The following is a 22,224-nucleotide window of genomic DNA, read 5'->3' on the forward strand; positions in this document are numbered from 1 at the left end:
TGGAATGCATGGAAGGGAACCTAAAGTTTACCCTGTTTATATGTTTAAATCATTATATTTATAAAAGTTGTTAGTATTTTGGAAGTGTTTTTGTTAACCAAAGTACTTTAAAAAGAAATGAAATAAATTATAAATGCAGTTTAAAATGCTGAAAAGGTTTGTTCTGAATGAAATCAAGCATTAATCTTTGAAAATGATAAGTCTGGACAGTGCTTCAAAATAACCAGGCACAGAGGGGATGCTGGGAGTTTCCATGAAACAAGGGTGGGCTTTTCCATTGAGTCAATAATTTTTGATGCTGGGTGACGAGCACGTGGAGGTTTATACTGTAACATTTTTGCACCATTTTTGTATCTGTTTAAAATTTTCTGTAACGCAATTTTTAAAAACAATTGTTAACATTTACTAGATCAAAAAATATAGTATTTGTAATTTTAAAATGTTAGGTATTTTACAACAGGCAACAGGGCCGGATGAATAGATGGATGGATGAATAAATGAATGAATGAAGAACAGGTTGGCCCGAGAGGTGAGGTTAAAACAAAGAACAAAAACTAAGACCGACTCAAGCTAAGAAGCTGTCCTTGTTTTGTTTTGTTTGTTCATTTGTTTTGTTTTTTAGATTCTGCATACAAGAGAAATCAAAACAGAGACCTGGATGCAGAGAACGGACATACAGCTGCTGGCCGGGCAGGGTGGGGATGGGTGAGATGGGTGTGCAGGTGAAGGGGAGTGAGAGGTGCGAGAGCCGGTTACAGAGCCCAGGCAGATGCAGCGGAGCACAGGGAGGGCAGTCCCTCACACCGCACTGACCGGGACAGATGGCGGCTACACTCACCGTGGTCACTGCACAAGGTATTTGACGTCGAGTCACGGTGCTGTACACCTCCAGGAACTAACATAATGTTGTTTGTCAACTATAATTTAAAAATAAAAAATTTTTAAAGTTGCCCTTTATAAAAGATGTCTTGACCATTAGCTCCATGAGAGTGGAGAAGGGAAACTTGACAAAACATGAAACGCGAGCCATTTCAAACTCGTGGGGAAGAGAAGGGAGTCACGTTCCAATAGAGACAGAGCAGAAACCCAGGCGCTTCCCACACCAAGATTTTCATCTTAGTTATAATTCCCTTCCGAACACCAGTCTTCTCATCTTCTCTGAGGGACTGCGCCCGCCTCCGAGGCAGCAGGGACCGATGCTGAGCTGCAGAGTGGGGTCACGGAGCGGGTCACGGACAGGCGGCCCTGAGCAGGAAAGCAGAAGGCGTTCTTCCTCAGACGCGGTGGCTGGGAAAGCACCTGCGGGAACCGTCTTGCCTATTTGCAGCTCGCGGTTTATTTTCGGATTAAAACTATCTGCAAGTCAAAGCAGAAACTGCTCTTTTGCTGCCTTGTAACTTTCTGCAACTCCGGTGCAGTGCGTTCACCATGAGCAATGGGAGGACCCGAGAGGACGTTAGAAAAGACATTCTTTTCACCTGTGCAGAACCCAAGACAGTAGGTCTTCAGCGGCAAGCTGGAGGCCACGGTCACGGTCACGGTCACGATCATGGGGCAGGAAAACCATGCTGCAGAACAAACACTCTTCCTTTTACACCACAAAAAGTTCGAGTGGAACCCAGAACCTGTATCCAGAGCCTCCCAGGTCTCCTAAGTGATCCCTTTGCAGGAGAAGTGACACATCCGAGAGTCCTTAAAGGTGGACCCAGCAGTGGAGGGAAGTGAGGGGGGTGGCAGGGGACAGGAGAGAAGTCATTCCATGTGAAAGAGGGGGCAAGTGTCGGTGTGCAACAGCAGCCTGGACTAGCAGGATGGCGATGATCAAAAACAAGGTTTTCATAGATACAGACATTTGCTGTGCAGTAGAGTTGGCATTTCCAACCACTGGCAAGAGACAAATGATTCTTTAGACCACACTTGCCAGGACTGAACCAAGAGGAGGCTTAGGTAGGCCTTAGCTCTCCCGCCACCTCGAATTCTCCACCAGAGACCCCTCCTTTGGTATAGACAATTCATGTTACCTCAAATCAATGTCAGGTGCTGGGCATACAAACAGACTCACGCTTTTCCAGTAGCATTACTGTCCCAAGACCCACTCGTACAGAAATTCTGGAGTCACCCTTGGGTGTTGTCGCACGTGCATATGTATGTCTGTATTTGTCTATTCATACAGAAAGGTCTGGAAGGACAGATCCTGGCCGACACTCGGTGGGGGTGCAGAGTGGGGTTCAGTTGGGGGTCACCTCCCTTACCTGCTCTTTCTTCTACAGCAGAGTTGCTCACACTCGACCGGCATCAACATCACCATTAAAAAAAAAAATGCCCTCCTGGGAACCAAGCAACCATGGTTCGATTCCCAGTCAGGGCACATGCCTGGGTTGCAGGCCAGTTCCCATCAGGGGACTCACAAGGGGCAACCATACATTGATATTTCTCTCACTCTCTACTTCCCTTCCCCACTAAAGATAAATAAATAAAATCTTAAAAAAAAATGCCCTGCCTCCAAAGATTATGATTGAGTTGGTTTGGGGGCGGGCGTGTTTTTTGGTCTTTTTTTAAATTTCCCAGGTGACTGTGTTGTGTAGCCAGGTTAGAAAACCACTATCCTAGAGCATAAAAGTTTTAGCTGGGCACAGGGCTCTCCAGCTGCTGAATTCCCCAGGTGCTATTTCTGGGTAGGTTTGGCCGTGGGTCTGAGCTCTGGTCACGCCTGGCTGTGAGCCAAAGTGATGAATGCAACTTCCAGGTCGTGCCCTCGACGGAAAGAAGCGCACCCTCCGCCTCTTCTTTCTTCCCGTTCTTACTGCCTGGAGCAGAGACAGCACCCGCCTGTGGATGGAACCAGCCATCTGAGACGGGGTGGAAGCATGAATGCAAAGGAGCAGAGCCAAGAGAGGGGAGGAGACTGCACCCCATTAGGTCACAGCCACCAAGCAGGTCAGCCCTGGATCGCTGACTTGTGTCATGATGTGACAGAAGGAGATTCTACCTTTTGTAAGCTTCTGCTGTTCTGACCTTTTCGCAGCAACCTAACATTTGTGCAGCAAGCGGTATGAGATGCTTATACTGTTTACACCATGAACTTTTACTTCGTATGGTTTTGTCTTATGACATGTATAATAACTTTAAAAATTAGAAATGTGTAGATAGATAGATAGATAGATAGATAGATAGAAAGTCACAGGTCAAGGATAGAATGACAATTGACTAGCAATGGAAGAGACTTCAGATTTTGGTTTTCTGATATCAAAATATTTCAAGTTATTTATACCTTCATGCAAAGCAAAATCACAAATACTTATTGAGCACTGGTCATGTGAAAGAAACTAAGGTGATCCAAAGGAATATGTCATTGCTTTACAAAGTACCATATTTACTTAATTTACTTACAAGTAAAAAGTTATTTTCAACAAACTACACCATCCCTCCTTTCGAGTAATATTGTTCATCTAAATTTCATCGGTTGGACGTTTTGTTCGTATTTAAGTTGGTAAAATTTGTTTTGCTTTATAGATGTATACAAGCAACAAGGAAAAACAACTTAAAGGAAGTTTTTGTACATTTTTAGTATCTGTAATGAAGAACTTTTATTTACATTTGTCTATAATTAAATAATTTCAGTCCTATCCGTTCAGAAAGTTGTGACAGTTCTATTCCTTTAAAAGTTATTGGTATACAACACAACTTTGAGAAACTCTACTTTCCGGGAGATTCTCCCTAATTAAACCACTGAATGGGGTGTTGAATAAGGACGATTTAGACCAGAATGGGGTTGGAGTTCAGCCTTCCCACTAAATGCCTGCATGATCTGAAGCAAGTTCCTGCCCCTCCCTGGGCTTCAGCGTCTTACTAGGAAGTGATAGTGCTGGACAGGATGGTGTCTGAAGATCTTACCAGCCCCGACCTCTGAGATTCTCTGTTTTACAACACAGGGTGGATGTCAAAACCTTTGAGGGTGGGCGGAGCAGGCACCTCCTCCTGAAGTTCGAGTGTCACAGTGCCCCCTTCTGGACCTTTGCAGAGTTGACGTGAATGAGGTCCTTAAAAACCCATGGCCTCCAAAAACCAGCAGGGCTTTCCCCTTCCCAACAATTTAGAAAGCCACATCTGAGGTTTTCCGACAGAAGTGTTAGAAGACGATCGATGTCTCATGATCTGACTCTTTGCATTTTTTTTATTTGTGTGAGTCGAGCCCCCTCAATGTAAAAAATCTAAAAAATCTATTTCTGATCAGTTTATTCTCACTCCCCATCTCCACCGTCACTCATACATTTGACAAACACTCATGAAACGCCTGTCGTGTGCCATCAACTCCGTCTTCACTTGACGAGTTTGTTGAGGGCCCGCTCAACGTCCGGGACACTCACCGTGCACACCTGACTTGAAGGAGGTGATTGGCTCCTGAGCCACAACAGCAGGTACCCTGGCAGCTGGGCAAAAGGGGGAAGGGACTGAGAGGCAACGACTGGCGGTTATGGGCCAGTCACGGGGATGCAGAGCACAGCAGGGGGACCAGAGTCAATAATATCGTGATTAACTAACTACGTGTGGTGTCAGGTGGGTACTGGAAATATCTGTAAAGTATGTGGTTGTCTAACCACTATACTGTACATCTGAAACTGAAACAAAATAATACTGAATGTTAAAAAAAAGAATAGTGGGTATCCATCCATGTTTGATGTCTGAAGTACGTTCTAGGTTTTTACTGAGAAAATTGACTCGAAAGGACCTGCCGTTCTACAGTAACACAAGTCTTGATCGCACAAGTGAACTGGGTGCAAGGCGCCCACACCATGCTCGCGGGTCACGGAACACTCTGACTCGGGGGAGGAGTGGGGAGAGCTTCCTGCATTCAGTGATGGACGTCAACATTTGACTTTTCTACTCTGGCTTTCCAAAGACTTGTTTCTTCAGCCTCAAGAAACGTCTTTCATGATGCTGCTCCTCAAACAGCCTTGGATCCGTGTCTCAAACGGCTCCTCCATTTCCACTGGCCCCATCCCCTCTGGGGCTTCTGACTTCTGAGCCCACGGACCTGCCACGGCTCTGGTGTCTCAGGGAGAAATCCACTTCCCTGAGAATTATCCACCCAGGGGCTTCCTCGGCCCCCGTAACCACTGGGGTGGCACTGGTTTTTCAAATGTAGAGCACAGCTAGCTCTTCATCACGGTAATCATTTAACAGAGTGAAACAAATGTAAAAAAAGAGTGTTGTTGGTTCATAATGGCTCAAGCTCTAAAATCAATAAATGCACACATACACCAAGAAGATGCTTAGGTAGCCAGGAAAAATGGGAAACGTAAAATTTTATTGAAATTTACTGGATAATCTCAATGAACAATTCTGGTCTTTTAAAATTATTATTATTATGTTGATAATAATAATAGTAGATACTATGTGGTGGGTGCTATTCTTGGTGCTTTATGTGTGCTAATCGTTTAACCCTCACGAGAATTCCTGGAGGGAGGCACTAATGACTCAAGTTTACAGAGAAGGGAGCTTCACTGAGCGGCAGGAGGTCGGGCACTGGCCAGCTGCGAGTCCAGCCCAGGCAGGAAGGCTCCTGTCCGGAGCCTCTCAACAAACACAGTGGGCTGTGTAATTATTTCCAGAATATTCGTTCAACAACGAAGTGATTTTTTATGTCTAGGATACGGTGTTTGGCATGAGGAAGGTTGAACACTATTCTGTGCACCTCCAGCCTCGTACAAAGCAGGCTTTCCACAGACGGAGTGGGTGAGTGAGTACAAGTCGACCACCCCAGTTCTCCCTCAGTTGCCTCCGTTTCTCACCATCTGCCCTCCACCCCACGAACTTGGTTAGAACTGCTGAACATCTCCTATCTTCTCTCTGTCCAGACCTAACTTGCATTCTCATCCCTTGTGGACTGGACATCCTGCTTGGATCCCACAGAAAGAGCTGGCAGTCCATGGGGGGTGGGGGGCACAAGGCAAGAACCCCAGAGGAAGTGCTGGCACAGAGGCATGGACCCAAGAAGAGGCAGAGGGTGTGTCTGGGGGGCACTGGGGCTTCTAAGACAGACACTCTCCTGCCTCATCCTCCAAGATCTGCTCCAGCCACGGATGCTTCGGTCATTCATTCAACATTTGCGGAGCGTCTACTATAGACCATCACTGCACCGGTCCCTTGACATGACCACAACTCGCACAACCTTATTCTCTTAGTCTCTTCGTTACTCATTGCCACATCTCGTTGGGACTCCCCATCTGGGAGTTCACTTATCACCTGTGTGGGGCTCATTATTCATTTATTTATATACTAAGTAAGTGCCTCCACTGTGACAGACACTGTCCTGGGCGCCGGGGACATGATGCTGAGCAGTGCAGAGGACATTCTACACTCACAGGCTTATAATAGCCCAGATCTATCTATGCTTGCTGTCCTTTCCTCTCTCATCTCCTTCAAACAACATAAAATTATATAAGTTAGATTTATAAACAATATGTTGTATTTTTAACATATAGAGATGTTATAGGAATAACAGCACAAGTAAGCGGGAAGACTGATGTGGACACCGGACTGCAGTGGACACCGGACTGCAGTGTCCACGTCATTATGGAGGAAATGAGACATTCACATGATCTACCGAGTCCGGTGGAAGAAAAGGGACAGCGTGGCTTTTCTCTACAGGGGAGCAAAAGCCACGGCCCTTCCTGTGACTGGCCTTTATGGGGTTTCTCAGCACCTTACATGAAGGTCCTCCTTTACTATCCACAGGTTTGCTTTAGGTGATTACCTTTGACAGAAAACACAGAAGCCATTGCTGCTAATCACATCTAGGATATTAGCAAATGAAAAGGCAAAAGCGCTTGGACAGGTTACACTCCTCCTTGGAAGGTTTAGCACAGATTTTAGGAAGTAACTTTGCAGTAAGTGTTTGCCACTGCGGGCTGGGCCCACGCCACACAGAATGGTCTACAAAGACAACGAAGCTGTAAAAGAATAAACTTTCTAGATATCATTGGAATTCAGTTATACATCTAATCTAGGTTCTGATAAGTTAAAATGTGTACTTTAAACCTTAGAGCAACTGCTCAGAAAGTAAGTATAAATATATAGTTAAAAAACAATGGAAGGGCTATCCACATAGAGAAGAATGGAGCCAGACCCCTACCTCACACCGCAGACAAAGGTTAAGTCAAAATGCGTCAAAGGCCCAAATGTAAGAATTCAAAACTGTAAGCCCTTAGAAGAAAACATTGGCATAATCTTGACATTGGGTGTGACACCAAAAATACAAGCAACCAAAAAAATTAATGAACTGGACGTCACCAACTTAAAAATGTTTATGCTCCAGAGGACACCATCCAGAAAGTGAAAATACAATCTACAGTATGGAAAAAGATTTTTGCAGATCATATGTCTGATGAGGGACTTGTGTCTAGGATCTATAAATAAAGCAACTCATAAGAAAAAGATAACCCAACTTAAAATGGGCAAAGAATCTGAACAGACATTTCTCCAGAGAAAATATACAAATGACTGATAAGCGTGTGAAAAGACGCTCAACATCATCAGCCATCAGGGAATGCAAAACCACGTGATACAGCACTTTATCCCCATCAGAAGGGCTAGCATAGGAAAGACAGACAGCAGCTGGGATTAGCCGGGACTCGGAGAAGCTGGAACCCTCCTCCATGGGGGGTGGGGGTGGGGGGGAATGTCAATGGTGCAGCACCTTGAGAAACGATCTGTCAGAACTTCAAATAGTTCAATATAATTATCAAATAACCCAGCAATTTCACTCCCAGGTATATTCCTAAGGGCAAAGAAACACACGTCAACTCAAAAACTTACATACAAATGTTCATAGCAGCATAATTCATAATAGCCAAAGAGTAGAAACAACCCGATGTTCATCAGCTGATGCATGGGTAAATGAAATGTGGTGATCCATACAGTTCATTAATAAAGAGAAATGAAGTACTGATACACACTACAACACGGACAAACTTTGAAAACACTACGCTCAGTCCAAGAAACTAGTCCCACAAGGCTGTATATTGTAGGATCCCATTTGCAGGAAATGTTCAAAAAACAGAAAGTGGATTAGTGGTTGACTGGGGCTACGACTAGTGCGTTTGGGAATGCTAGCTGGGCAGATAGCATTTCTTTTCAGTGACGTGAATATATTCTAAAATCGACTGCGGTGAAGGGTGTACAACTCTGACTATGCAAAAAGCCACTGGATGGTGTACTTTCAAGGGGTGAATTGTATGGCATTTTAATCACATCTCAATAAAGCTGGTAAAATGCATTTAAAATAATTAACTGAATTAAAATGTTACATCAGAAAATCGTCACTAAAGGCAAAGTACCCAGCTAACTGCCTCCAAATCTTTTTCCACCTTAATCATGATTTTGAATGAAATGTAACCTAATTCTACATCACTCTCGTTCCTTTGCTTCCAGTCACATCTCTAGAGGCTCAGGTCCTTCATCCAAGCTCACGTTCTCGACAGCCATCTCCCACTTCAGACTTTTATTTGGATCTTGCCTACTGGTCTTTGACCAGGCTGTCTACAATGACTGGAACAAAGAATTACACAATCGTGGGACGTTAGAAATAGAAGACCCTTCAGCTCTTCTCTCACCTCTTCACCTCGAGCACTGGGGGACAAGGGCCCAGAGAGGCCACGTGACTCGTCCTGGGTTCCCATAGTACTTGGTCCTTGCTCACCTCCTCCAGGAAGCCTTCATTCATTAAGGGCCAACCTTTCTGCCCAATGTCTGATATCTTTATTGCATCAATTTAAGGTACCAAATGCATTGGTCTGAAGACAGTATTCACCTCTAAACTCAAATCTTGCATCCCAGAGGGGGTGGGGGGAAGCCGCCCTTTAACTTCTGCCACCGCCTCAGGTGTCTCAGCTGCCTCAGCTTTTCTTCTGTTGTTGCAAACAATTCAAAATTCACAGGAGGCTGGCTTAGTACCAGCCCGGAGCAAACAGGGGCCCAACTCCCTGGTTTCCGCAAAGGACATTCCTTCCACTCACCTCCCAGGAAACCACTCCTCAGGTCTTCAGAAAAAGAGCATTTTAGTTCATATAAAATAAAGCATTTCTACACTTTTAAAGACTCTCAGGAAAGAAAATAAACTCAGAGAACAAAGGGAATCTACTTTTCTTTGTGGGTTTAGACCTATAAGTGTACCAGGATCAAAGAGTCGTTTTCTTTTTTAATAAATATTGGCAGAAAATGAACTCCTTCTAGACTGTCTATACACGTGTACAGTCTATACACGAAGGGAAAATACATCAAAGCCCAACTGGCCTTCCATCCAAAGGGAGCCTGGTGAAGAACGACATAAATCCCTTAAAGAACAGGAGTCTTGGAGGCACGGGCCCACGGGCCCACCGCCTTGGCAAAACCGAAGACACAGCTCTTCTGGAGAAGAGAAAGGGCCTTCCTCAGTCTGGCTGTGCCTTCACTGCTCCGAGAACCGCTGGGTGTCTGCACAGACGACCTTTGTGCCCAAAGAGAAAGGCGAATGTCATTAGGGCCGCCTTCTTCCCCAATGCAGAACCCATCTGGGGCTAATGGCAGATGTGATTACAGGCTGTTGGAGAGGCAGCTAAGTGCTGTCCGCAGGGAGCCCGGAGGCTTTGGGAGCTGGTTCGGAGAACTGCACCCTGTTCTGTGCGGCTTGCTAATTGACCTGGTACTTCTGGCTGAACAGAACTCCCCCAGGGAGGCAAGTGAAAGTAGGTGAGGAGCTGTCTTGTCTCACAGGGCCGTTCCTGAGCACAGCTTGAGCTCTAGAGACTGGAGGTTTTTTAAGTGCATAAAACTGCAGAGAGACCACAAACTGAACGTGCAAAGATTCAGAAGTTTCGGCTGTGACCCTCAGCACACACGCCACCTCCCACCCTGCCCACACTCCTTCCGTGTGAATTGATGAGTTATTTATCATTGTAAAGATAAAGGGGGTCTGGGGAACTGACCGAGAGCTCTCTGAAGTGGCCGCACTTCTGAGAGCTTCATAATAGTCATCATTCCTTTACGTGGAGATCTATGCATATATAAGGGAAGGTGCCGGCCAAGCGCAGGAAAATTCTGGATGCGTGCGTGCCAACCGCTGCCAGGGAGGAGGGAGCGAAACTGGTGTGGAGGTGACCAGTTCAAGGGGCTCTCCCACCTGCTACCCATGTGCTTCTGTGTGTGCTTTGGCTGTTGCTATTTCGGCCATTTGTAATTGCAGCAGAGATTCTGGGGGCCTTACGGGCTAAAAAATACGTTTTCTGCACCAGTCTCTGGGGAACGTGGCCTGTCTCTGATAACCAGGTGTGTAAATGTGACTGAGCCCCATACAATAAACCGGCCCGACCTCCTGAGATGGTCTGGTCCAGCGCTTTAAAGCTGAGGTTTCCCAAGGCCTTGGATCCAGAGAGAGGACGGCGTAGAGAAAAATGGAACCGGGCACCATATACGTCAAGGGGTTGAAAGGTGGCACAGCCACCCTGGGACCGGAGAATAGGCTCCCAAACAGAGGTGGGCGCTCAGATCAGAGAGGAGAATAAAGGGCCTGGGTGCCTGTGCTGCCCTGCGCCCCCTGCAGGACCTGGGAGAGCACGCCCAGGGCGCTAGAGCTGCGTTTGAGAGTGTCTGCTATGCACCTTGATGTCGTTTGTGTGTTTATCTTGACACTGGGGCTTTGGGACTCCTGAAGAGAACAGTGAACCCAAGGCCCGGGACCATGGGCAAAATTCCCTTCCCAACTCTGTCCTTGACGCTTCAGAACATTCAGGAAAAATCTCAACCCCAGCAACACATTTGGCTGCTGACTGGAATCTGTTCCCAGGCAGATTTGGGGACCTGCAGTGGGTTAATTACTTGTGGCTTGGGATAAAGCCGTGTCTCTGTCAGGGGCATCTCCTCCTCTGGTCCCAGCGTGAGTAGGGGAACAGGGGGCTTTGCAAGGAGGAGCCAGCCACTCTTTAGGGAAAGACGTGGGACGGGAGAAGAGAAGGGGCCCTGCTGAGCCGCCCTCCTGAGCCAGGGTGTGTCAGAGCCTCCGGTGCCGAGGGTGGCCAAGTCAGAGGCTACATCTGCGAGGAATTTCTTCGGGGCCTCAGGCGAGGGCCTTTTAAAGTGCCTGTTAAAGCCCTGACTAAGCGCAGAGGAGGCTGGAGGCGGCAGGAACGGGGAGCAATGGAGACCCAAAGGCGGCACACCACCACGCCCAAGTCAGGCATCCAGGCACTGTCCCAGGCTTCTCGGTCCCCTTCACCTCTTCCCGTTGGTCCTCCCCCTCAACACCACCCCTTCCTTTACCCATAGTCCCTAGGTCTGCCAGGCAGGGCCGAATCCCACAACAGGCGAAATAGGCATGTTCTAGGGTGTCAGCACCAAGGGCAATAAGGAGGAGGCAAGAGAAGTCCTAAATATTTTGATATTTGATTTTTTTTGGTGCATTTAAACAGCCATTATAAGGAAAATCAGAAGTCAGGTTTTACTAGACTTGTTTTCCGGTGAGCGTTGCTTAAACACAGAACTGGGCGTGGGGGCTGGGAAGGAGTGCTGGGCTGAAGCACCCCCGAAACAGCCTTCTCGTGGGCGGTCCTACTGCCTGTCCTGCCTGGCTCGACTTCAGTCTCCAGAAATCGTCCTGCAGGATCTTTTCCCCCCAAAAATCCTTCATTAAAGTGACTATGGATAAAGTTTGGTCTCCAGGACTTAGTCTAGAAAGTTGTTTAATACCTGGTACTTGATTTTATTTTTAGTCTCATCTCCACTGCCCCTATTTACCCCCTTCCAGCGGGGGTTCAGGACACGCCACCCCAAACTATGGCACCGTGGTGTGTTATTTGAAGCAGCAGGGTAACTCGAACTTCCTTCTCCCTTCACGCATCTTCACTGACTCGTGTTATAAAACTGTCAGGTGAGAGGGGCCCTCCCTATACCTGGAGGAAAGGAGGGAGCATCCTTATCCCCAAAGACAGGGGCACGGAGAAGAATCCTCACACCCAGGCGCTGCCGAGGCCCCCCAGCCTGTGTCGCTGACCTCCTCCCGCCTGGCCCAGCCTGCTCCTCCAGGACGCCCCACGCCCCACCACACCAGCGTCGGACACGCGGGGCTGCTTCCTCAGGGCGTCAGTCCCCTCTGAAGGCTCCTGGCTGACACAAAACTGATACTAAATAAATGTGTGTGCTTTTCTCCTGTTGCTCTGTCTTTGCCAATTTGACTTTCAGACCTAGCCAGGGACTCTAACAGGGCGAAAGAAAATTTCCCCTCCCCTAAAACCCTACATCTAAGGCTTATCAAAATACTTGAGATCCCAGAAACATCGCACACCGCTCTGTGCTTCTGTGCCTTTGCACAAGACATTCCCTCTCCGTGCACTGTTTTCCTCGACCCACTCCCCCAGGACCCCCAGAGCTCTGCCCCTCTGCAAGGTCTCCCTTGACTTCCTCAAGTCCACGGTGCTCTCAGAGCACTTGGTGCGTCACTCAGTTATATCCGTCCCTCTGCGGAACTGTTTGCATGAGCATCTGTCTACCCATCTGGCCAATGAGGGCCTCGGGCAGGGGGGCGTCGCCCGTCCCTGTGTCCAACGGAGCCTGGCACTCAGCATCGTAGGCGCTCAGTGCTGCTTATGGAATGAATGAATGATGCCATGAATTTAAACAGGAGTGTTGGTAAGCGCAAGTATTATTTTAAAATTTTTGTTGTATAAGAGACTCACTCCGTTCTTTTTCTTATTTCAATCAGGTAATGGTTGAAATCCACTCATTATTCCAATTTAGCTCAAATTCCCTTTCCTTCCCGTCCCTTCCCTTCTCTTCTCTTCCTGACACTCCACCCACAAGTCAGCTCTTCCTCTGGTAGTTCCCCCATGAAAACTGTATTTTCCTCCAATGTCTTCAAGTCCTATCTGGTGTCTGGGTTACTTGTGTATATATCTGCCCTCTCTAGTGGAGTATATACATCCCTCTCTAGTGGAATATGGGTCTCTGTGAGGCAGGTCCTTGGTCTTATTAATGTCAGGACATTAATGTCCTTGGGCAAACAGGACCCAAGCAGAGTCCATAAATGCTGGCTGAATTGACTCCAATTGTACGGGTGTTTTAAAAGGCGCTGTGGAGTCTAGAAAATACAGAAATAGATGTTTCTGGTGTAAACATCCTTCCTTGGCTGAAAAGGAACCCAACCCACTAAAAACGACTGTTCTATAGTAAAGAAGAAAAGGCAACATTTAACAAAACGAGAACAAAAACTCTTTCAAGTGTTTCATCTGAAACAAGGACAGGTTTGTTGCGGGTGCCCCCAACCAGAGCACCTCCGGCTAGAAAATTTCTGCACCATCGTGGGCTGGATGGGCTGGATGGAACGGCCCACTGCTTTTGTCCAGCATTCCAAGGTGCCCAGGGAAGCACACCTCAACGTGGGAAGACATTCCTAAGGAGGTTATTTGAATCCTAAGCATTGGAATGTTTACAGACCAGCACCGGCTCCAGCCCACGGATAGTAAAAACAACCCAATTGCGGCTTCCCCTTGGAAGGTGACCAAGGTTAAATGAGCCCAGTAAGAGTCAGAAAAACTCTACTTCTCTCTTATTTTATTTTTAAGATATGATATGTTAGTAGCTTCCAGCAGCATTTGCTTTATTTCAAAGCATGAGAAATAATTCCTGCTCTATTTTCAACACCGTCTTTGCACTTCTCGGTTCCTCCCTAGTGGTTGTCCAAATGCATCCGCCAGCCCGTGTCCTTGCCTTTGCCTCTCTCCCAACTCCTCGCCTTCCTCGTGTTTATTCTTCCCCCAAGAGAGCCAAAATCAACACTAATTAGCAGCAAATTAAATCCCACCTCCAGGACACTAAGGAGCTGGTGTTTACCCAGGGTTCCCAGGCATCTCTCAGTCCCCTTCCTCTCAAAGGCTCACAGTTAAATATCCAGCCCTGAAGGAAACTTCTGAGATCTGAATCAATTATGCAATTTATTCCTAAAGCTTACCGCCCCTGTCATAAAATAGCCTTTCATCCCCGGGTAGCTTCAGCACCCGGGGCCTAACTAACCGGGACACACTTGCTCCTTGTCTTAGCCTTCAAGACCCTACTGCAATATCACCTTGACATTTTCTCCTCTCTACTCACCCGAAAAGGCTGAGACTCAGAGGGTGGCAAAGAATTAGGAACGGTCACCAGGAGCAGAGATGTGTCATTGGAGACCAAGGCTAAGATCATCCTACACCCTCATCTTCCCCATCACTACGTACGGATGTGAAGGGTGGACAGTGAGGAAGGCTGGTAGGGAAACACTGATCCAATTGAAATGTGCCGTTGGAGGCGCTCTCTGGACACCCTGGGCCACGGGAAAGACGAACCAGCTGCACACTCAGGCCCTCCATGGCCCCATCCCAGTTTCCCTCTGCAGTCTTACCTCTCAACACATCCCTTGGCAAGCCAACCGCAGGCTGCCAGCGAGTGGCTGTCTCACGGTTTCCGTCAATGACCTTGACCGGGGTACATTCATGGACTTGTATAGGAGCACAGAGGGGCAAGGCTGCAGGGTTACTGAATCTCTCGTGGTGTATTGGAGAAACAGATTCGGGGAGGTGAAGAAACTTGCTGGTCAGTGGCAAAAACAGGACTAGAACCAAGTGTCTTCAGTGTGTCTCCTTCCACCGTGCCAGCCCACCCAGCAGCCCAACAGAATGAGTGAATCCCCAAACCAAATGGATAGGATTTAAAAACCAAGCTAAGGAAAAATAAATAAGCACCTAAGTAAATATTTTTATTTGATATTACCTCAAAAGGAGATTTAGAAAATGTAAGTATTTTCTCTTGGTCAAAGAGGACGTTATTACTAAAATAGCTCAAACACATGCACACCCCATGTACGCTCCATAAGAGAATAATTTAGGAAACCGTGGCTCTCCTCATATGCGAAACTTCAGTGGTAAGTTGTTTATGATGGCAAGGAGTATATATTTGGCTTAATAAGTATCAGTGGCTTTTCATTTTGTGCCATGAGAGTTCAGAATGCGCTTAGGCCAAATCATGTCTCGGCATGGCATCCCGCGTTGGGTAGGTTCACCACACAGCAAAGGCAGCATTAACGGCTGTTTGTTGTTCGTCTTTCCAAGAACACTCCCTGGCACACAAACTGTGTGCCTTTTCAACTTTCACACTGTGCCCAATCCACATATCTGTCACATCTGGGGTTACATCCCCCGCCCCACGCTCCGGCTCCACTGAGACCAGCTCCCCCCAACCCGTTGGTCAGGGCACACACATTTCTCCCTGCTGCAAGCCCAGCACGTCTGCGGCCTGTGCCACACAAGTGCTTGCCACATGGCATCTTGGCTGCTTACTTATCTTATGGTCACATTCCATTTTCCTTATGAATAACTGTTCGCCGAGAGCCTAAGCAAGTAGCAACTCAACACATCGGGTGAGCACAGAGAATCTGTCGTTCAAACCGGGACAGTTTTGAAAGAAGGGGTTACTATTCATGGCAACAGGTGGACCCCAGAGCTGTCCCTGACAAAGGGGCATATGGCCACCCCGTCAGTTAGTGATGGTGTGTCAGGCATTGTAGGCTGGCTCACTCCACGTGTTTACCGCCGCTCTCCGTCCTTGACGTTGAATGGGAGGCAACATGAAGGGCAGCCAGTCTGTAGCTCGCTGCCTTCTATGGGGGATAAGGCTGTGGATTTTGTCCCAGGAGTTTTGGCCTAAATTTGAAGTCCAGAAACGTTTAAGAGGTTTTAAAACAATCTTCATGGTGAAATTGATCAGAGATATTTTATTAGCCAAGAATGGAGTTATTTTCTGTACTCGAATCTTTGACTCTGATGTGATGGGCAACTTTCACCAAATAACCTGGCATCGAACCAAAGGGTTTAGTTCACTGATTTGCAGCTCTCCCTCAATATTCTGGCCATGAAACAGTTTTAGGCCAAGCATTTACTCACTTAGCACTGCTGTACCCTTTAAACACGTGGCACCCTCTTTCCTATAAATACTAACCAACTCAATCGTTTTAGAGCTCGGGTACATCTTTTTTTACTTACTCTGACAGACAGTAGTCGCCACGCCACACGGAATGGTGGTCACTTGTTTTCGATGGGCTGTCCGAAGAGAGTGACCCTTAAGGAAGTCTGGACGTTGGCAAGACAGAAAGACCCCTCCTTCACTCACATCATCCTCTAAATCTCTCCCTCTAGAGCAGGTCCCCCCGCCCACACCCCTCCCAGCAGCATCTCTGCTTCCGGGGAGACCTGGGTTCTCTGGCACAGGCAATGTGACAGAGCCCAAACCTGTCACACAGATCTGTCTCGGTGTCCCCACCAGATGCTCGGAGGCTGCTCCGAGCTGTCCCCACGGTCTGCCCTGGGGCTGCTCACGGCTTCATTTCAAAACCCTGAAAACATTGCTAAGCGGCTGTTTCTGGCCACATATGTCCTGTGTGAGTGGAGAAGGCCGGTGACTGTCACACATTGTAGAGTAGCCAAATAGGGCCAGATCTCCCAGGAGGAGACTGGGGAAATCCAGGAAGTCCAAAAAAGGGCAGCAACCAAGTTACTCAAAGCTCAAAGTCCCGAGTTGATGAAATCAGCAATAATCAGTATGTGACAAGGAAGAGTAACCAAGAAAAGGAATAATTTTCTAAGTGTGTCAACATCATCTATTTACCAGAAGGGCAGAACAGAACTATGTAGATGAGCACAATGCATAGAAAGCTCACTCATACTTCCTACTTACTGAAATTCATAAAACAACGAAAGAATTAAGGTTCCAGAGAGGAAAAATGTATTTCATGCCGAGAATCAAGAATCAGAATGGCTCTAAACTTCCAGCAACGCTGGAATCTGTAAACAACGAACCAATGACATCAGACATTAATTTGCAGAAATTAATTTCCAGGTTAGAACCCTCTATTCAGCCAAACCGTCAATGAAGTGTGAGAGTACAATAAAGACATTTTCAGATGTGCAAGGTCGCAAAACTTTACTTCCCATAACCCTTTTTTAAGGAGCTAGTAAAGCAGACACCCCGTAAAATGAGGGCATCGACCAAGAAAGAGGAAAGCCAGAGAAGAGGGACGGCAGGGAACCAGCCCAGAAGGGAAGTGGAGGGAGATCTCAGAATGCCGGAGCCGGCCTGCGGGACTGAAGGTCCACTTGGGGTGGGGTGGGGGGGGGCGGAGTAGGGTGGGGAGGAGCTAACTGTGTCCTGAAAGCACCAAGGAGAGATGTTTCACAAGGCCATTAGCATATTTGGGAAGGAGTAGCAATAAGTTCCTAAAAACTGAACGAATGAAAATAATAATTCTTTTCTCCAAACGAGTTGTACAGTAAAAGAAACACAGTTACAGTTCACAACCTATGTCTGCAGTGAACAACAACTGCAGTCAAAATGTCAGCTCAGTGTTACTGCCATTAAAACGGTGCTGTCACACGTGAGAGCCGATGCAGGACCAAACTTCCTGGTGCGGTGCGTGCAAGTCCTTGGCATCCTCGCGGTCATGCCAGCCCAAGGCTCCAGCCCCTGCCCCTGCTTCCTTATTCCCTTGTATGAAATTCAAACTGCCCAAGCAGTGGCTGCCAATCTGCCAGAACAATTCCTCCCTCTTTCAAGAGCCATACTTGACCGACTATTTCTGAAACTAGCTGAATTTTGGCTGCTCTGGCTAAGGCCCAAGAAACATTTAGACCAAAGCTAGGTACTCCTAGGAGTCCTGGCATCTTCAAACAAGGGTTATGTTAATAGTGCTCTGATGGATTTCCTCCCACAGACCAAACTGCAAAAAAATAAAGGGAGGGGCCCTGGCTGGTGTAGCTCAGTGGACTGAGTGCCTGCCTGTGCACTAAAGAGTCCCCAGGTCGGTTCCCAGTCAGGGCACATGCCTGGGTTGTGGGCCAGGTCCCCAGTAGGGGCATGCAAGAGGCTATCACACATTGATGTTTCCCCCCTCCTCTTTCTCCCCTCCTTCCCCTCTCTAAACATACATAAAGAAAATACTTTTAAACAATAAATAAAGGGAGGGAGGTTGGAGGGGGTAGAGCAAGAGAGCTATGTCCTCCTCAGTATAAGGGAAAGTGCATAGATTCTGCCTACACCTGAATCAAGGACCGGCCATCTGAGCAAATTGTTTGGAAATAGGGAGGTAAGTCATTCAACAGCTAAGAACAGGGGGTGACTGTGTCCAAGGAGGGAACGGTTGTTTTTGTTAGAATCTTTTAACATGCTCTAATGCACCAGATTAGATGAATGCATTATTTTGATAACTTTCAGCAACTTTTAAAAAGTAAAAGTTTTTTTAAAAAGTAAAAACTTTCAATTGCAAGCAAAAAATGCAATTACATAATCAAGTATGTCTATACAACATCCTAAAGAATTGTCCCCACAAATAGAGATACAGAAAACATCCGTGGTGGCTTAAAGATTGGAAGGAGGAAGGTCTGGGGAGCAGCCAGTTTGGCAAAGTTGAGGACGATGCCCCAGCCCGCACCACTGCCATGGGAGGCAGTGAGCAGAAGTGCATGCAAGTCTGCTGCTCGGGCCTCCCAGACCCGCTCCGCCTCAGAGGATCTTGCTGACTGGGGTACTGGGGCTTTCTGGAAAAGCATCAAGGTCTCCGTTGTTCATGGAAGATGACGAGGAGAGTTCTTTTTTGCTTCCTGTTCTCCAACTTGCTTCCTTCCTTCCTCTTTCTCTCTTTCTTTTTGTTCATTTTCTTTCTCTCTTTCTTTCTCCTGTGCAACTCTCCTTGCACTGGACCTTTTCTCTTTCATTTCCTCTCCCTTAATCTGTAAGTTTTTTTCTCACGCCAATTCTTTTTCTCTTTGGCTTTATTGTTCTCTCTGGTCATAAATTCTTCCTGCCATTCCCACCCTGTCTCTCTCCTCATCTCCACGCTCTCTAAGTCTTGGCTGATATGCATTATTTTGCCTCTTAATTTTCCAAGTGGTTCACTGAAATGACTTGAGTCTTTTGAACAAAACTCACCCATCTGTAAAAATGGTTAATATTCTTTGGGATGCTTAAAATAATGGCGGAGCTATCTTTGAAGTTTTTAAGAGAAAATAATTTAGGAGCTGTGATCTGTTTAATTCAAACAGGGGACTATTGTCTTCATAAGTAATTTGAATATTTCCATCTTCTCTTGAATTCTATTAACTTCAATTCTAGAGAACTTTTCTACAATGACAATAAGAAATGACAACAATAGAATGTTGTCAGAGAGTAATTTTATGAAGTTTGTCTTTTCAACAACTGAAAGAAAATCAACCAGTGAATTAAGGCTCCTTTCTCCCTAGAGAAATAGTATAATGGGATTCAAAGAATAAAGTTGGATTTAGCAATATTTTAATTTTTAAGTATCTCAAAATGGAGCTACATATTTGACCAAAAATATTAACCAACTAAGACAAAACTCTTTGCTTCTTTTAAACTGTAAATCTAGGGGTATTGGAATTTTCCAATCCTATGTCATCAATGCATAAAACTGATTCCTAGGACCCACTGCTCACGACTTACAGTGAAGAACTATGGCTCTTTGAGGCTCCACTGCCTATGAAATTTGCTAAATTTGAATGTACCGACACTCTCCTTAAGTTCATCCATTTTAACTGAAGACCCAAGGTTGAGCCATGAGTACTGACTGCTCTATGTCCTGCCTGGGAACTGTAGATTTCACACAAACCTTTACTTTACTTTACTTTCACTGAAGGTTGGCTATTAGGGAAAAAGCACAGACCTCCAGCTGAGTATCCAGCCCGCATTTCTTCCTAACACAGAAGGAGGCCTCTCTGAAGGTATTTCCAGCCTGACCACTGAACGGTGGTCAGGCCAAAAATAAATCCATGAGGGTTTTATTGGGCAAGTTCAACAGCACACAAAACACTAGCCCATGGAGTGTTGAACTTTGCTTTTCCCCCCTTAGGCTCTTTCTGGGCACCCCCACCCACATCCCCCCACCTCCTAATTAGAAAGCTAATTAGGATTCCGAGTTTAGAAGCTACTTGGGAAGGGAGTGGTGGCCGGCCAGCATTCCTTTAACATCAAGCACTCTCCTTCTCCCTCCTGGGTCAGGGCAGGGAGTGGGGAAGGGGCAGGGCGGGCTGCCTGCTGGGCGGAGTTTACTTTCGGTTGTCTCTGAGGGGAGATCTGTGTTACAAATGGCAAACTCTGAAAAATAAAATTAAATAAAACAGCAACAGCCACAATAACAACAGGCTTTGGGCTTTTAGAACTTTAAGGAAAAGAAACAAGTAGCTTCGGAGCGCAATCATTGTTGCCATGGTAACTGCAGGGGACCCGAGAAGAGCTCCTCAAGAGCAGCAGCTCCTGGTTCCAGCCAGGCAGCGTCTCCACAGCGCAGGGCGACTTCTTCAGTTACCACGGCAACCAAAAATTAGAAGTGCCTTTGCGACACTAACAGAAACGATCTTTTGAAGCACTTCTGTGAATCCTACTGAATACTGATGGTGCAAGCTTGAGTGACACATTAAAAAACAACAACAAAGTATCCCCCCCCCCCCATATTGCCCTAAATAGACGCTCGTTTCGGATTCCCCTTCGGAATCTTGGTTTGACTTGGAAGAGATTCTTCGGTCTCGTTCAGTTTGTTTTCCTTTTGGATTCCCGTGGCCACGAGTGCAAACGCAATTTGTTTAACTTCCAAACTTGTCTCAACTGCGCGAGTAAGAGCTTAGAGTGTGGTTCATTCGCTCTGGCTGTGAAGCGAGAGGAGGAACAGGGTTGGGGCAGGGTGGCTCTAACAGAGTCCTCTTGTCTGCCGAACTCCGGAGGACGAAGTGGGGGTGCGGGGCTGGAGGCGGAGGGGATGGGCGGGCGAGGGGACCGGGAAGGAAAAGTGCAGACGGCTGAATCTTCGCTGCCCCGCGAGGGCTCGGAGCACCGTCCGCTGTGGTCTTGACCTCTGCATCCGCCCTGTTGTGCAGGGTACCCAGAGCTGGTCCGAAATGGCTCGTTAAAGACCCCGTTGCGGTCCTTTGCCCTTTCCCGTCCGTTACCGCCCCTACCTAGAGTCTTGGCGCCCCTACCATTGTGGAGGGATATCCGGGAAGCCAAGACGAGACTCTTCCTCACTAGTGCGGTCTTTCCAAAGGGGGCGCGTGGTGTGGGGAGTGCTGGCAGGGTCATCCCCCGAGCCTCGGCCCCTCGCTGCCAGTCCCGTCCACTGCCCCCCCGGCTCACGCTGGTCCCCAGCCCTGGTGACAAACTGCAGACTTGGGCCGGCGCTCGGGGCGCGCTGGGGCGAGGCGCCAGGCGGCCCTCCTCCGCTCACGTGCGGCGCGCGCACAGACTGGGGCGACGCACAGCCGGGGACGGGGACAGGGACACACGCGCCCATAACCGTGGGCGCCACAGAAGCTTGAGCACACCGACGCCTCCCGCCCTGACTCCCTCTCCTCTGATGGGCCTGGGGGCCTGCGAGGGGGCGCCCCCAGGAGCGCCTCACCTTCTCCTGACCCAACCGACCCTCCTTCCTCCAGGACTGTGTCTCCTCTGTCCCTGGAGCGGCGGGGAGGACAGGCGAGCCTCCCCCGCCCCCAGGTCTGCAGCCCCGCGGAGGGAAGCGCGGGCGGGATGGGGGCGCTGGCGGCGAGCCCCGCGGCCCTCCCTTACCTTCCCGGCGGGCCCGGCTCCGGCTCCGCTGCGTGGCTGGCGCTGGAGCGGCCGCGGGCGGCGCGGGGTGTCGCCGCGCCAGGAGCACCCGGGGCTCCCCAAGCTGTCAGGGCCGGCCGACCCGAGCCTCAGCGGCAAACCCCGCCCTCCGGGCCCTGCCGGGGCTCAGCGGCGGGGACCCAGGCGCCCCGCAGCGTTTCCCGAAGGACCAATCGGGAGCGGGGGGCTGGCCCGGGGGAGGGGGCTCGGGGCGGTCGGCTGGAGACGCGGGCGGGGCGCCGGGAGGCCGGTTTCTATGGCAGCCAGGAGGGAGGGGCGGTAGGGAGCCGGGCGCCGGGCTCCGGGCACCGGTCGCAGCCGTCCGAGGGGGGCGGGGGGTTGGCCCTGCCGCAGAGAGGACCCTCCCAGAGCATAAACGGGAAGCGGCGACACAGCCGAAAGGGGGTAGACGCAACTCCCATGAACTCGCGCCTCGTATGGAGCTGCTCCAGCCTCTGGATCAAAGGTTTCCGCGTCCCAGAGAGACCGCCACCCAGCAAGGCCCCAACAGTACGGGACGCCAGCGAACACTGTGACCGCCCCCCCGGGTGAGTCAGGCAG

The 22,224-nt window shown here is 48.4% G+C and overlaps 1 protein-coding gene across 1 annotated transcript in view; it reads right to left on the reverse strand.

Moving 5' to 3' along the window:
* Positions 1 to 21,698, reverse strand: part of NIM1K (NIM1 serine/threonine protein kinase) — a 40,759-nt gene extending 19,061 nt beyond the window's left edge. The window contains exon 1 of the mRNA XM_037164523.2: positions 21,625 to 21,698. The gene's annotated coding sequence lies outside the window, so the exon portion shown is untranslated. The remainder of the gene's footprint in view (positions 1 to 21,624) is intronic.
* Positions 21,699 to 22,224: the final 526 nt, after the last annotated feature.

This window comes from Artibeus jamaicensis, unplaced genomic scaffold (assembly GCF_021234435.1).
Source record: "Artibeus jamaicensis isolate MK-2021 breed Jamaican fruit bat unplaced genomic scaffold, CSHL_Jam_final scaffold_369, whole genome shotgun sequence".
NCBI classification, from domain to species: domain Eukaryota; kingdom Metazoa; phylum Chordata; class Mammalia; order Chiroptera; family Phyllostomidae; genus Artibeus; species Artibeus jamaicensis.